Source organism: Phacochoerus africanus, chromosome 1 (genome assembly GCF_016906955.1).
Source record: "Phacochoerus africanus isolate WHEZ1 chromosome 1, ROS_Pafr_v1, whole genome shotgun sequence".
In the NCBI taxonomy this organism is placed as follows: Eukaryota; Metazoa; Chordata; class Mammalia; order Artiodactyla; family Suidae; genus Phacochoerus; species Phacochoerus africanus.
This window is the reverse complement of record NC_062544.1, coordinates 48,335,286-48,350,807: the sequence shown is the minus strand read 5'-3', so window position 1 is coordinate 48,350,807 and position 15,522 is coordinate 48,335,286. Positions and strand designations below refer to the sequence as shown.

Below are 15,522 nucleotides of genomic sequence, written 5' to 3'. Positions count from 1 at the left end.
AATATACTAAGATACTTTACCTCCAAATCTATGCTCTATTAGATCTGTTAATGTTTCATTTACCCTATAAAAGTTATATATTTTTTGCACAATATCTAACAAAAACATTCTTAGGCATTATATGGATTTACTAATTTATTCTACATCTATTATTGCTGTAGATTATGATGATGACATTGATGATTTTGGAATGATTTGCCAGTCCAAAGCAAATTATGTTTTGTCCATTTATTCAGCCAATATTGATTGCTCTGCTCCAGTTACAATGTTTTTCTATTAAACTGGACTAACTTTGTGAATTATAAAAATAATTCATAGTCTGATGCTTAGTCATATCTTACATACTTGTCACAATAATGTTTACAAGGTATCATCAAGAAATCTGGTATGTAATTTTTACATATAACACCCTCAGGAAAGTATCCATATGCATTAATACTTATTTAAATAACTGTGAACAGAGAAACGATTTACTGATATGATTTATCTATTGCCTCATATAGTATAAAAACCTTTATTAATGAGTCAATACTACGCTATTAATTTAGTCTCACATTTTATAAAATCAAATTGAATGCCGTAGTCTTAAGAGTCACAAAAACCTATGCAACTATTAAAATATATTCATTTATTTCATTCTCAAATGCAGCGTTGGACAGATGTTAAATATATAGTAATTTTTAGATGAATACATAGAGGTTCTCTCATTTTTAATTTCTGGTGACTCAAGAAATTGAGAAGTAGAAGTAAGTTAAACAATCTTACACTTAGGTGGAAACACCTATGTAAAGAAAACAACTGTTAAATCTACCAGGAATTGTTCAGTGATTACATCTGTGAGAAGGAAGCTTCTAGGTTTTGAGAGCCGCCGTTCGGAAGGGACGGGTGCACTTGCTCTCATCAGCATTGCGCATGTGTAGTTCTGCCCTTGTTCTGGGACAGGGTTCTGTTGAACCCCATCAGAGTCTAAAATAGCATGGTGTTGTTATCTGTTGCTTATCTGTTTGCTACCCCTTTCTTTTGATGATTTGAAAAGCTATATACCCAAATATAATATATGTAAATTACTAGAACCCCCCTTATAATATTATTGAACTCATAAAGTACATTAGTTTGATATTCACTAATGTTTAATGCATTATACCATGGTTGGCCTCTAAATGATTCCATAATAAATTCCATAATAAGTATTATAAATTCCATAATAAATATTATTTTTAATTCTTTTATACAATGGTGATCCACAAAAAATTTTATTTGAAAAACATGGGTTCTTTTCACAGTAATTTTCAAAACAAGAAATTGTTTTCTCTGTTTAAGAAGGGAAATAATGTCCTCATTAGAAGAATAAAGAAATTATGAAAATTAAAACAAAAATTGAAATGCCTCATAGATACTGTAAAAAAATATGAAAAAATCAATTATTTCAATCACTGTAGTGCAAGCCTCTTTTAACTACTTGTTTTTAAGGATTTCTATTGTTTTTACTGAGTTGTAAAATTGGTATTCAATATTTAATGATTTATAGGCCTGAAAATATCTCTTCATTGTTATTGTTAAAATACCTGTATTTCATCATCATTTTAAATCTACATGCCCAGACACCAAAGCATTTTTATTCATCCATTAAAATAATAATATTGGGCAGAATCTAATTTGACTAAAAGACACTATTTCTCTTACAAATTGTTTATTTTCACACATTGAAAACTAGTTGGCAGCATCTTTACATGCTATTTTTTTCTAACATTTTTATGAAAACTACCTATTTAGTTTGATATTCACTCATGTTTAATGCATACACCATGGTTTGCCCCTAAATGATGATATTAAGGACTTTATGAATATCTGAATGTAATATAATTTTGATTAAATATACTAAATTGTTTTTTATCAGATGAAATAACTTGCCATGGACAGACTTTATGTTCACTGGGAGACTCTGCTTGGTTGTTTTCTGTTCTTGGGCGCAGCCAGGGATTGAATAATAGGCTGTGTACAATCACACTGACCACTGAAAGACAAATGCTGAGTGCACTGAGAGGCCCCAACCTCTTCAGGACTAAAAGAATTTTCTGACTGCTACATTTCAAAAACAGATAGCTGAAAGAGAGCAACATCATTTAAAGCTGCTTCTAAGATCAGTGGAAGTCCATTTCCCCTGTTCCATCTCTTCAAGAACAGGAGATGGAGTCTATTTCTCAGAAGTTTGAAAAAAACAAACAAAAAAAAGAACAAACGCAACTTTGCCTTAGGAAGTCTAAATTACTTACATGTAACCTCAGAGTCGTTCAGAGTTTCACAATAAAGCCTAGACAGTGACCGCAGAACAGTGACATGGTGGTATATGAAGAGAGGGCCTCTTCTGGGTGTATTCACCTCTGCATCTGTTGATATTACATGGCCTTGAAGTCTCTAGAGTCTCCACGTACCTTTATTTCTTTTTGGTGTGTTTGGATCTCTGCCTGTTTACTACAGCACTCATGATGCATGAAAAGAAGCCGGCTGGGATGTTTTATCTCTTGTCTGAGCTTGCTTCAATTAAATTAATGGACCCATTCAGCTCACTCTTTCCCCTTTCAGATGTGCCCCTGATGAATACATTAAAAAGATCTTAAGTCTCAAGATGGTACATCATGGTATTAGCCAGGGCACTCATTTCCCTCTGCCTTCTTTTTCTGTAAATCAAATAATTAATGAGATCTCCACCTCAATAAAGCACTTCATCAATATTTTGTGGCAAAGGAAAAAAAATGCCCTCTTTGCTTATAGTAGAGCTTTTATCTCCATCTGTGTAGGATTTTGTGGGCAAATGTAGTAATATTGAAATGACAAAATATTGACTGATTTCTTGCAGTTTGTTCTTCAGAGCTGAGAAGGATTAGCTAAAGGCTTTATACACTATTGGGCAGAAATGCAAGTGACAAGCTTGTCAATATGCTGTGGGTGTTTTGTACTCAACATATAAGTTGTAAAATCCAGTGGGGCAATTAATTTTGCCAGAGTTTAATGTCACTAGAGGGTTAATATAGAAACACACACATTATTTCACTGTTTTTTAAAGAAGTGAGGAATTACCTATATTTAGCTATATTTTATTTACTTATTTTTCTTATATTTTAAGATATTTCGACTTTTAACAACAAAGTTAACTGCTTTCTACCTTAAAGTTTCAATTAAAAAATGACACTAAACACTTAAGTGGCTGTAGTAGCTCCACTTTAACTTGTTACATGAGAAAGTCCCTTTTTATAGACTGTAGAAGCTATATACAAGATTAGAGGAGGAAACAGTTGTATCTACTTTGTGCAAGGCTCTCCAGCTGGGCTGGCAGCCATTTCTCCTATCTGTCTAGAGGGCTACACCGTAGAAGTTATGGACACTTCTTTATCCTGCTCATTTATATGGGTGGAATCTCAGTCAAAGACACAGGTTTGCTTTCCTGAAGTGTTTAGAGTCGCTTTAGGATGAGTATCAATAAGCCATATTTGATGTTTCGTTGAACATCTTATGTCAGATAACATGGGTCACAGTCTGAATGGGAATTGAGTTTGGAGAAAGGGAAAGAGAAAAAAGATGAGATAGAGATGAGAGAGAGAGAAAGAGAGAGGTAATTAAAACTGATTCATACTGCCAGATACTAGGCTTAACTCGGTCCATGCAAATCACTATCACCCAAAACACAGCTTAGTAAACTATGAAACAGAAGGAATGATGTAGCCCTTATCTTTGTAGATCAAGGATACAAACAGCCAAATTTAGAGCAATAGGAGTCCTACAGCATAAATATAAATACATGAACAGGATGAGGAAGGAATTAGAGAAAAAAAGAGGTTTGCTGCTTTTATTAAAATAACTGGATACAGTTAGAATAGGACTGAGAATGACTTGAAAGGGAAATTTGGTGGAGAAAAAGCATGCTAATCTGGAGATCTACAAAAGATGAGAGTTGTCTTCAGGAAAACTAGGAAATGCAATAATAAATAATTCTATCTACTGTGGTCAAGGACAATTTCTTTTCATAGCCACTGACTGAGTCATGAATCCAGCACTGATTTATAGTATATATTTAAACTTCATCTCAAAGGATTCATAACTGAGATAATACTTACAGGACCCATGCGAGGTAGGTGAGGCAAGATTAATATTTTAATTATCCCAGACTGCACGTAATCATAATGTCCAGCAAATAAAGTGGATACTCAAATACAGGTCTTGACATTTACTGAACTTTCTTCAGTTAACTTAATATTTATGGAGACTTACAGATTATTCCACACTCAAATCCAAAATGACAGACAAAAAGAGTGGAGAAGAAGGGAAAATAGAAAAGTTACAATGGCTACTAGAGAAAGCTGAAATTCTCATGCCAGAAACCTAAGACTATTGACAGATTTAATGAATATTGAGTAACAATAGGCATAGAATCCAATTTATAATTTGCTCTCCAAATAAAACTGTCAATTTGAGATCAAACTAATATAAAGTGATAAATAAATGCTAAAGGAAAAAAAATATGGGCAAGCAGAAATAATTAAGGAAAACACAAATGATGTTTAAAACTAATTTACCTTATAATTAATATCAAAATATTAAACATAAAATGGACAAAAGATAAAATACAAGAGGATGCAATAGCAGTCATGAATTTTTATGTATAAACTAACAAAATATCTAAATATCTAAAAGTACTAGAAATTAAAACAAAAAAATCATAGATGTAGTAGTCTTAAGACATTTCACTGTCTCAACTGATTTAAAAATTAGACACAAATGTATATCTGGAATACAAAATTTGACTAATAACTATGTAAAATATATCATGTACCCCAAAATAATAGCCTCATGGAAAAGTACGTGAAAAACTGATTGTACATTAACCTAAAAAATAGTGATAAATCTTGATGAGCAAATTGTTTTACCACTATATAAGAAAATTGAATTCCAAAGTCACTACTGAAACAATTTTTAAAATTAATCATAAATTAATTGAAAAAAATTTAAATTACCTTCTTATAAAACAAAGCTAAGCAAAACAAAGAATAATAATAACAGCAAGGCTTTTTGGTCAAAAATTTTAAACTACATATTTAGAGTTTACTCATTTCACCCAACTAGCTATGTTTGCAAATATTATAGTTTTAATTAAGGCTTTTACATAAATATTTTATTAAATATTGATACACAAAAATTGCTCATAACTTATGTGTAAAATATAAAGGCTAACAATATAGTAACATACATCGATTTAAGGGAGAAAATTAACTTTGCATGTGAATTCCCTGTGTACCCTCTCCAGATCCTTGATCTACTTTCTTTTCCTGTTCTCTTGATTTACAACTCTATTAAATCTTTTATCATTCTTTGACTTTTCTGGATATTTTTCACTGCATATATTAGTATTCCAAATGATATATTCTGCTGTATATGTATTGGTCATTGCTGAAATGGAATACAAAATCCCTGACTTGCCCTTTTCACTTTTCGTCATTCTCTATTTGTGTTTAGCTGAAGTGAATTCATTTTTGCTGCTACACAATAATCTATACCATAACTGATCTCATTTTTCTGTTGATAGATGTTTGGGTGCTATCCAGGTACTTGTATTTGCAACAGTGCTGCTATAGACATACTTGTACAAATCTCCTAGTACATATTAAAAAAAAAAAATAGTTCTACTAAGGTATTACCTAAGAATTCCAGTCAAAGAGAAGATGGTGTTTAATATGTTTTGCTGTGATTTTTTTAAAAGTGCTTCATGATATTAGAGTTGTCCTTTCCAAAAAGAAATGATTATATTTAAATACCATTAAGATTCCTTACTTAATGTTTCCATAACTGATATACCCCCATAAGTTTCAAATATTCTTTCAGTATTATCCATTAAAATAATGTTTATTTATAAAAATAAAAAGTATGCTCAAAATAAAAAATCAAGCCTATAGAAAAGTTAAAAATAAAAGAATAGTAACCCAAAATATATATATATATATGTATATATATATACATACATACATATATATGTGTGTGTGTATATATATATACATACATACATATATATATATACACACACACATACACACACACACACACACATACATACAAATTAGTATATAAATGTGCACATAAATAAAATTAATGTATATTAATTCCTGGAAATGTAATGACCGAGTCAAATTTTTTTAATGGTAAACTCTCCTGGCTGTAGAGCACTGTATCAGTTTCACACTGCTGCTATAACAAATTACTACAAACTTACTGGTTTTAAATAACACAAATTTATAACCTTACAATTCTATAAGGCAGAAGTCTGAGGTAGGTCAGAAGAACTGCATTCCTTTGGGATGCTCTACAGAGTCTATTTCACTGCATCTTCCAGCTTCTAAAATTGCCCACATTACTTGGCTCATGGCCCCATAGTTCCTCTTAAAACAGCAATGTAATCTCTCTTTTTCTCTCTTACCCTCCTATTTCCTTCTCATGAGGATCCTTGTCATCACCTCATTTCTAACTAGACAATCTTCCCCATCTCAAGGTCCTTAATCACATATAAAAATCCCTTTTGCTTTGCAAAAAATAAACATGCAAAGGTTCATAAATTAGGGCATGAATATCACCGAAGGACCGTAAATCAGAATACTACAAGTAACCTTGGGAGTAATCCTATGTCTGATTAGGCCATAAAGGGAAAGATCAGTGGCAATCAACGAGCTCAAAATCTAACCTTTTCTTTAAAGAATTTTGTTCATTTATAATTAACAAACCAGACTTCCCCATGAGCCTTGGACTTTGATTTTTATAGTGGCAATGGATTTTTATAGTGTCCTCACATCTTTTGATAGGGACTCTCATCCTGCTGCTAATGTACTCTCTACAGCCCACTACCATATCTAATTTGCTCTAGTTTTGATTTTCTAAAAAAGGGACTACCCTACTCCTAAACTTTAAAATGATAAGAGTACAGTTCTTCTTACTCATTAACAATACCTTTGTTACACTATCCATATTAATTTTTCTATGGCAGCTGTGGTTTATCTGTATCTGACACTTGTATCCAAAGGTGTTTGATAGTTAGAAAATTTCATTGTTTAAAAGTTTATTTTTAGAGCTTTGGCAAAGCTTGATGGTAAACCTGATTGGCCTCAATACTACTAAAGCCATTTGTGCTCTAAATAAAACTTTCCTCATACTTTTGATCAAATTTACAAAGCAAATATGTTCATCTTTTGCTACCTAGGTCAGCTCAAAGTCAATGTAATCTTTTATGCTGTAGGAGGCTAAATGACTCATTTTTAAAGTAAAAGAGAAATATTGTCTCTATTAGGATGTCAAAAGGCAGCTTATCTGATGTATTAATAAACAGAGCCAAATGGTCTTCTCCTACATATTTACCCATATCTGAGTCAATCACTCAGCTGAATTTATTATAACTGCTAGGGCTTAGTTAAGAAGACATTTAATTATGAAGCACATAATTATCACAATGTTTGCTAAAATGGGATAATGAAATATATCTTGCATAAATATTAGTATAAATGTGGACAGCTGTAACAGAAAAGGATGAAATTAGGCTAGCACAATATTCTATAATTAGATAAAAAGGTTTGGAATATTTTAATGAAAAAAGACTCAGAAGAACCAATTTTTTAAAAATAAATCAATGATGAAATACAAGCAATAAAGAATAACCAAAACGGAGGACACCAGAGTTCCTGGAATCACCTGACAGAGAACTGTAAACCAAATCATATTTAAAAACCTTGTTGTAAGATGGCACACACAAGCTTTTCCTGACCCCTGCCCTCTAAATACATTTAAGCATCCTGAAATAGTCAACAGATGACCATATATGGATTCGGAACACTGAAAGGTATAAAGAAAGCCTCACAATCCTGCATTCCCTGGGTTTTCTTTTCATCTCCCATAGGTCTCCAGCTGGGCACCAGAGAGGCCCACTACCTGGAAATACCAACATGTGTAGCCCCACACAAACAAAAACACTGCTTTCTTTGGTGAAAAGGCCAAGAAGGAGACAGCCCATCAGAGACCTCGCTGGAAGACCCATTCCATGGTCCCCATCCAGGGCACAAAGGGTCCAAATGGCCACAGCGGCAGAGCAAGGGCTTAGAGACCCATACCTTGCTCCAAACCGGGGCCAGTGATAGACCTGGTCCAGTGTAGCAGCAAAAACAGAATAGGGACCCACTCCTGTCCCATATCGAGGACATTGCTGCCTGATCAACCTCAGCAGCAGAATCTACAGATCCATCCCTGCCTCACATCTGAAGCATCAGCAAGCCTGATATATAGGAACTCTCACAAGTAGCTGTCTGTCTTTAATTAAACTACTTGAGATTTGGGGTTTTTTTTTAAAGTTAGATATAGTTAGGCAACATTTAATTCTGACAAAGACAAATAAAATTCATGGTCTTTTAAGACAGAGGAGGAAACTAAAATATTTACATAGAAAAAATCATTTAAAGTGCAAAATTGCAGTTTGATCTAAGTCATAATCTTTATTTCCAATACCATTTAGAATCAAGACAATGCCACCTCAGGAAAAGGCAATGCATGGAAGCATTTAAAAAGTCTTACTAAATCCTCAGGGCCAGAAAAAAGGAGACCCAGACGCTTGGATCTATCATTCTTAAAGCACAAACAACTTTTCTAAATCAGGATATGCAAAGTAATAAAGGAGACGATCTATCTGGTACATGGACTTGAATTCCATTTAGCCCCATGTTAATAAATTAGCAGAAAGAATATGCACACATATACGTTTCTAATCACTAGTGTAGTCATTATGTTGAACAGAGATAACCCGATTCCACTAGATTAGTTTTCTTATTTGCAACAAGGAACTTAAATTGATACAGAGGGCATAAAAAACTGCAGTGCATGTATCAAGATAGAAGAAAAAAGACAGCTTTCTGAAAGAGAAAATGTGGAATGACTGTGTACTTTGGATACAAGGACCTTGAGGAAAGGACACAGCAGGTGAAATTTAGCACATAATCCATAGGTACCTTGTGTGTGGATACAGGTCTGCACTTACCATTTTGATGTCACTGTTCACCAAATCCTCTTGGGCTGCATCCACAGAGAGAAACCTTTTTTCTTTTCTTCTTTTTGTTGTACAGGTTAATGATGCACCTGGTGGAAATGAGTCAAAGAGAACACTCAGAAGGTGACTTGAACAAAATATCAAAAAGAAAATATCTGTCTCCAAAGGGGTGTTGCATGCTGTTTAGAACAAAAAAAAAAAAAAAAAAAAAGAATCACACAGATAAGTATTGGTGGTGCCCAGTCACATTTTATCTAAACCTTAGGATAAAGCTTTAGGTACTGCCTGAGAATCTTCAGTCTTTACTCCTCCTATGGATGTTCTGAGCCTAATGCTATTAATCTATTAACCATTGTATTCATTAAATGTCTTTTATTCTGACAATTTGTTTCATAAGCACCATTTTAATAGTTGTATCTGTGCTTGAACAGGACATCTAAACCATTCTTCTGGCCCACTTTTATGTGGAGAAAATTTTTTTGGCTGTTTGAACAAAATTACAGGCATGGCTTTTTTATGCTAAAGAATAGAGCTTCAAAATGGAACGATTTTAAGAACTACCTACCATGAGAAAGATAACAGAGTCGTTTATGGATAAAAATAACACCCAAAAGGTAAGAATAAGGGATAATAATTTTAAAAGGTGGGTGGGAAAAAAGAGTACCTGATGGAATTCTAACTTAGAAAAATCTGGGGAAATAAGAATACATTTTTTCTTTAAACCAGATGCTCTGAGAAGTTTAGGGACATGGGTGGGTGGAAAAGATCCTTAGTCTTACTATGGTAGTCTTTGGATCCCTTGGAAGGCTTGGCTATAGATTTGTAAAGCTTATTTTAAAATAATTTTCTAGTAATGTTTTTATTGAGGTGTAACTCATAAAAATGTCCAGATTTTGAATACAGTTTAATGAGTTTTGACAAAGATATACACCCATATAACCACTAACCAAATCAGGATATAGAAAATTTCCATTCATCGCAGATATTTATCTTATGTCCAATTCCTGTCAACTTCTACAGAACTGACTGGATTTCTGATTTTTATAACTGATGTCTATAACTGCCTACCCCAGAACTTTTTATAAAAAGAACTATACGGTAGGTACTGTTTTGTCTCTGGCTTCTTTTATGTCTATACTGTTGCATATATCAGGAGTTGATATCTTTTTACAGACACTGAATTACATGAATATACAATATCAAGTTTGGAGCTAATTAGAATAAAACTGCTATGATAATTTTTATACCAATTTTTGATAGACCTGTTTCCCTTTCACTTGGGAAAATACCTAAGAATGGAATAGATGGATCATGGAGTAGATGCCATTTTACTCTTATAAAGATATGCCACGTGATTTACATTACTGCTAAACATTTCATATCATCACCAATTATGTATGAGAGACCAAAACTCCACCTCATCCTTGACAAGACTTGAGTTTGCCAGTCTTCTAAATTTTCACCATTTTAGTAAGTATACAATGATTTCACAATATCATTTAATTTTGTATTTTCCTTATGACAAATTATGAGAGTGCTCTTTTCTATTCTCTCTCTTATTTTGAAAAGTAGCTATTTGTTGGGCCCATTTTTATATTGAGATTTTTTAACTTTATCTTATAGATTTGTAGGGGTTATCTATTTTGGACACATACCTTTTTCAGTTATATGTATTGCATATATTTTCACAGTCTTGTGGCATGGCTTTTTTATTTTATTAATGGTATTTTAATGAGCAGAATTTTTATTTTAAGTAAATTAAATTGTCAATAACTTTCTTTTGACTTTTATTGCTTTTGATGTCCTGTATTATATGTTTTTCCTACAATATGTAGCAAAAATCCATTTCTGTGTAAAAACTTTACATTTTTACCTTTTAGATTTAGAGCCATGATTCATCTCAAACTACTTTTTATTTATGGCATGAGATATGGGTTTAGGTTTACTTTTTCTCAGGTACTAGGCAATTGCTTTAGCATATTTTGATGAAAATATTTCCTTCCCCACACTGAATTACCTTAGAATTTTTTTGAAAATTAATTGATTATGTATATAATTAGGTCTATTTCTGGATTCTCTATTCTCTACCGATAGATTTTTAAAAATTTTTATTATGCTTTATTTACAAGTTCTGTCAATTTCTGCTGTATACAAAAGTGACCCAGTTATACACACATACATATATATGTATATGTGGACTTTTTCCTGATCTCTCAGTGACTCTAAGCTTTTCGTAAATGCATTTTACTTGATTAAGATCCCTTTTGTTCCTAATTTGCTGGAAATGATGGTGATGATGATGATGATGATAAAGAATGAGTATTAAATTCTGTCAAATGATATTCTGCAGAGTTTGAGGTGATCTTTTTTTTTCCAAATAGTCTATTAATTTGTTGGTTTTCACTAATTATTCTTCCAAAAGATAATCATATTTTCACTTCTGGAATGAAACTCGCCTGGCAGGAGTTATTATCCTTTATTTGTTATCAGAAATGATTTTCAAAGTTTTGCAAAGTATTTTTTGGATCTATGTTCATAAAGGATGTTATCTATAATTTTCTCTTGTAAATTCCCTGTCAGGTTGGCATCAAGGTTTTGCTCATCTCATAAAGGTTAGAGAATGTTCCCTCATTTAATTTTTTCTCAGACAGATTGAGTAAGATGGACATTGTTTCTTTCATCAATATTTGATAAACTTTACTGGAGATATAATCCTGGCCTAAAGATATTTGGGGGGATATTTAAATTACAAATTCAATTTTACTCACACATATAGAAACATTCACATTTTATATTTAATATCATACGAATTTTGTAAATTTAATCTTTCAAGAAATTTGTCCATTTTATCTGTTGTCAAATTGTTGACATATTTATTATATTCCCTTATATTTAATATTCCTAAAAATTGTTAGTGTTCTCTCTTCTTGTATTCCTGGTATTGCTTTCTCTCTTTTTTTAAGAAGAGAAAAACAAAAAAAAAAAACAAAACAAAAAGTCTAAGAATTTATCAATTTTGTTAACCTTTTGAGAATTAACATGTTTCACTGATTTTTCCCTATTTCTCTTTTTTATTAATTTATAATCATATTTACTTCTTGTTTTCTTCAATGTACTTTGCTCTATATTTGTATTTATTTTTGCTTTCTAAGGTGAGTAGCAATAATTTATTTGAAATCTTTCATTTATAATAAAAGCATTTAAATAAAATTTGGCTCCAAGAAAAAATTTTCATGTGTCTAATAAATAGAAAATATTGGATTTTATTACTTTTTATTTTGAATACAGCCTAGTTCCCGTTGAAAGTTCTGCTACTTTGTATGTATTATCTATAAATATGTTATTTTTCAAATATTTAAGATTTTCTGAGTACTTTAAGTATGATTTTCTAATTTAATTCCATTGTGGTCTGAGAAAATTCTCTCTCCTTCTCTTTCTCTATGGACAGATGTATAGCTAGGTAGATTTAGACATCCATACACATATGTAGAGATATATGCATACACACACACACACATATATAGTATATTTTCTTTTTCTTAAGATGAAGACAAGACTTATGGACACCATAATAACTGACCTTCTTACTGTGAGTAAATATATTTTAACAGTTACAAATCCTCAAAAATTCTCAAATAAAACAAGTATGTATATCCAAAGCAATAATGCAATCCCTATCAAATTACCCATGATATTTTTCAGGGAGCTAGAATAAATAATCCTAAAATTTATATGGAACCATAAAACTCCCAGAATTGCCAAAGCAATCCTGAGAAAAAGGAAGGCATAACCCTCCTTGACTTCAGACAATACTACAAAACTATGTAATCAAAACAATGTGATAATGACACAAAATAGACATACAGATTAATGGAATAGAATAGAGAGCACAGAAATAAATCCATACACCCACAGTCAATTAATCTTCAACAAAAAAGGCAAGAATATACAGTGGAGAAAACTGTCTCCTCAGCAAGTGGTGCTGGGGAAGTTGGACAGCTGCATGCAAATTAATGAAGTTAAAACACACCTTCACACTGTACACAAAAATAAATTGACTGGCTTAAAGACTTAAATATAAGACACAACATTATAAAACTCCTAGAAGAGACATAGGCAAAAAATTGTACCAGTGTTTTCTTAGGTCAGTCTACCAAGGCAACAGAAATAAAAGCAATCCTTGTTGGTCACTTTGTTTGCAAATTCATTCTCCAATTCTGTGGTTTATCTTTTCATTTTTTTTTTATGGTTTCCTTTGCCATGCAAAACCTTTTAAGTTTAATTAGGTCCCATTTGTCTATTTTTGTTTTTATTTTCATTACTCTAGGAGGTGGATCCAAAAAGATATTGCTGCAATTTACATCAAAGAGTGTTCTGCCTATTTTTTCCTCTAAGAGTTCTATAGTACCTGGTCTTACGTTTAGGTCTTTAATCCATTTTGAGTTTATTTTTGTGTATGGTGTTAGATAGTTTTCTAAATGTTATTCTTTTACATGAATCTGCCCAATTTTCACAGCACCACTTATTGAAGAGACTTTCTTTTCTCCATTGTTTATTCCTATCTCTTTGATCAAAGAGTAATTGACCACAGATGTATGCTTTTATTTCTGGGTTTTCTATTCTGTTCCATTAATTTATACTTTTGTGCCCATACCATACTCTTTTGATGACTGTAGCTTTGTAGTATATTCTTAAGTCAGGGAGCCTGATTCCTCTCACTCCACTTTTCTTTGTCAGCATTGTTTTGAATATGTGGGGTCTTTGGTCTCTCTGTACAAATTAAAAAAATATTTTGTTCTAGTTCTGTGAAAAATGCCATTGGTAATTTGATAGGGATTGCATAGAATCTGTAGATTTCATTACTTATTATAGCCATTTCATAAATAACTCAACAAACTCAATATCAAAAAAACAAACAACCCAATAAAAATGGGCAGAAAATCTAAATAGATACTTCAAAGAAGACATAAAGATGGATTAAAAGCACATGAAAAGATGTTCAACATTGCTAATTATTAGAGAAATGTGAATCAAAATTACAATGAGGTAGCACCTCACACTGGTTAGAGTGGCCATCAAAAAAGTACACAAACAATAAATGCTGGAGAGGGAGTGGAGAAAAAGAGAAACGGAAACACTCCTACACTGTTAGTGGAAATATAAATTGGTACAACTACTATGGAAAACAGTATGGAGGTTCCTCAAAAAAAAAAAAAAAAAAAGAAAGAAAAGAAAACTACCATATGATCCAGCAATCCCACACCTGGGCAATGTCAGAAGAAAACCGAAATTCAAAAAGATAACCTCTATACTCATAGCAACTCTATTTACAATAGCCAAGATGTGGAAGCAACCAAAATGTCCATGGACATATAAATGGATAAAGAAGATGTTGGGTGTGTGTATATATATATATACACATTTTGTAATACCAGTCATAAAAAAGAATGAAATTTGCAGCGACATGGATGGACCTAGAGATTATCATGCTAAGCAAAGTAAGTTAGAAAGACAAATACGCTGTGATACGGCTGGTATGTGGAATCTAAAATATGACACAGATGAACATATCTATGAAATAGGAAAAATTCACAGATATAGAGAACAGACTGTGCTTGCCAAGGGGGAAGAGACGAGGGAGGGAAGGATTGGGAATTTAGAACTTGCAGATGCAAACTATTATATATAGGATGTATAAAACAGCAAGATTCAACTGTATAACACAGGGAACTATGTTCAATATCCTGTGTAAACCATAATATAAAAGAATATAAGAAAGAATATATAACTCCATCACTTTGCTGTACAGTAGAAATGAACACAATACTGTAAATCAACTGCAGTTCAACAATATTGTATATGTGAGAACATATTGATTATAGATATCAAAATATACCTGCTATGGACATAAGAATACATCTATTCTAGATATAAGTATATATCTACTATACATGTATGCATCTCATACATATATGTGTACATCTATATAGCTACTATATATTGATATGTACTATATATATATCTAGTGTAATATATATATACACACACATGTATATACACATTATGTATATACCTTATATATATATATGTGTTTATATACTTTATCTGTTTCTATCTATCCATCCATCTACCACACTATCATGATACAGTCAGTATGTAGTCTATCTTGGCAAATGAATATTTTGATGATATCTGATGGAGTGTTTATAAATAATAATTGTGCTAATCATGTCAGGCTGTTTGAGAATATTGTTCAAATTTTCTCTAAGTTTACTTTTACATCTTGTTCCATCAGTTACTGAATGAAGAGTGTTAATATCTCAACCATAATTATAGATGTGTCTATTTATAGCTATAATCTCCTCAGACTGCATCAAGTAATTTTGAAGCTCTGTCATTATGTACATATTCATGTAGCATTATTATTATTATTTTGATAAGCTCATGATCTATCATTA

At 32.0% G+C, this 15,522-nt stretch overlaps 1 long non-coding RNA gene across 1 annotated transcript in view; it reads right to left on the bottom strand.

Annotated features, from left to right (window-relative positions):
* Positions 1-642: 642 nt before the first annotated feature.
* LOC125111808 (uncharacterized) overlaps positions 643-15,522 on the bottom strand; it is a 63,783-nt gene continuing 48,903 nt past the window's right edge. The window contains exons 2-3 of the long non-coding RNA XR_007130943.1: positions 9,056-9,153; positions 643-2,591 (exon numbers count right to left, since the gene is read on the bottom strand). This is a non-coding gene — a long non-coding RNA (uncharacterized LOC125111808). The remainder of the gene's footprint in view (positions 2,592-9,055; positions 9,154-15,522) is intronic.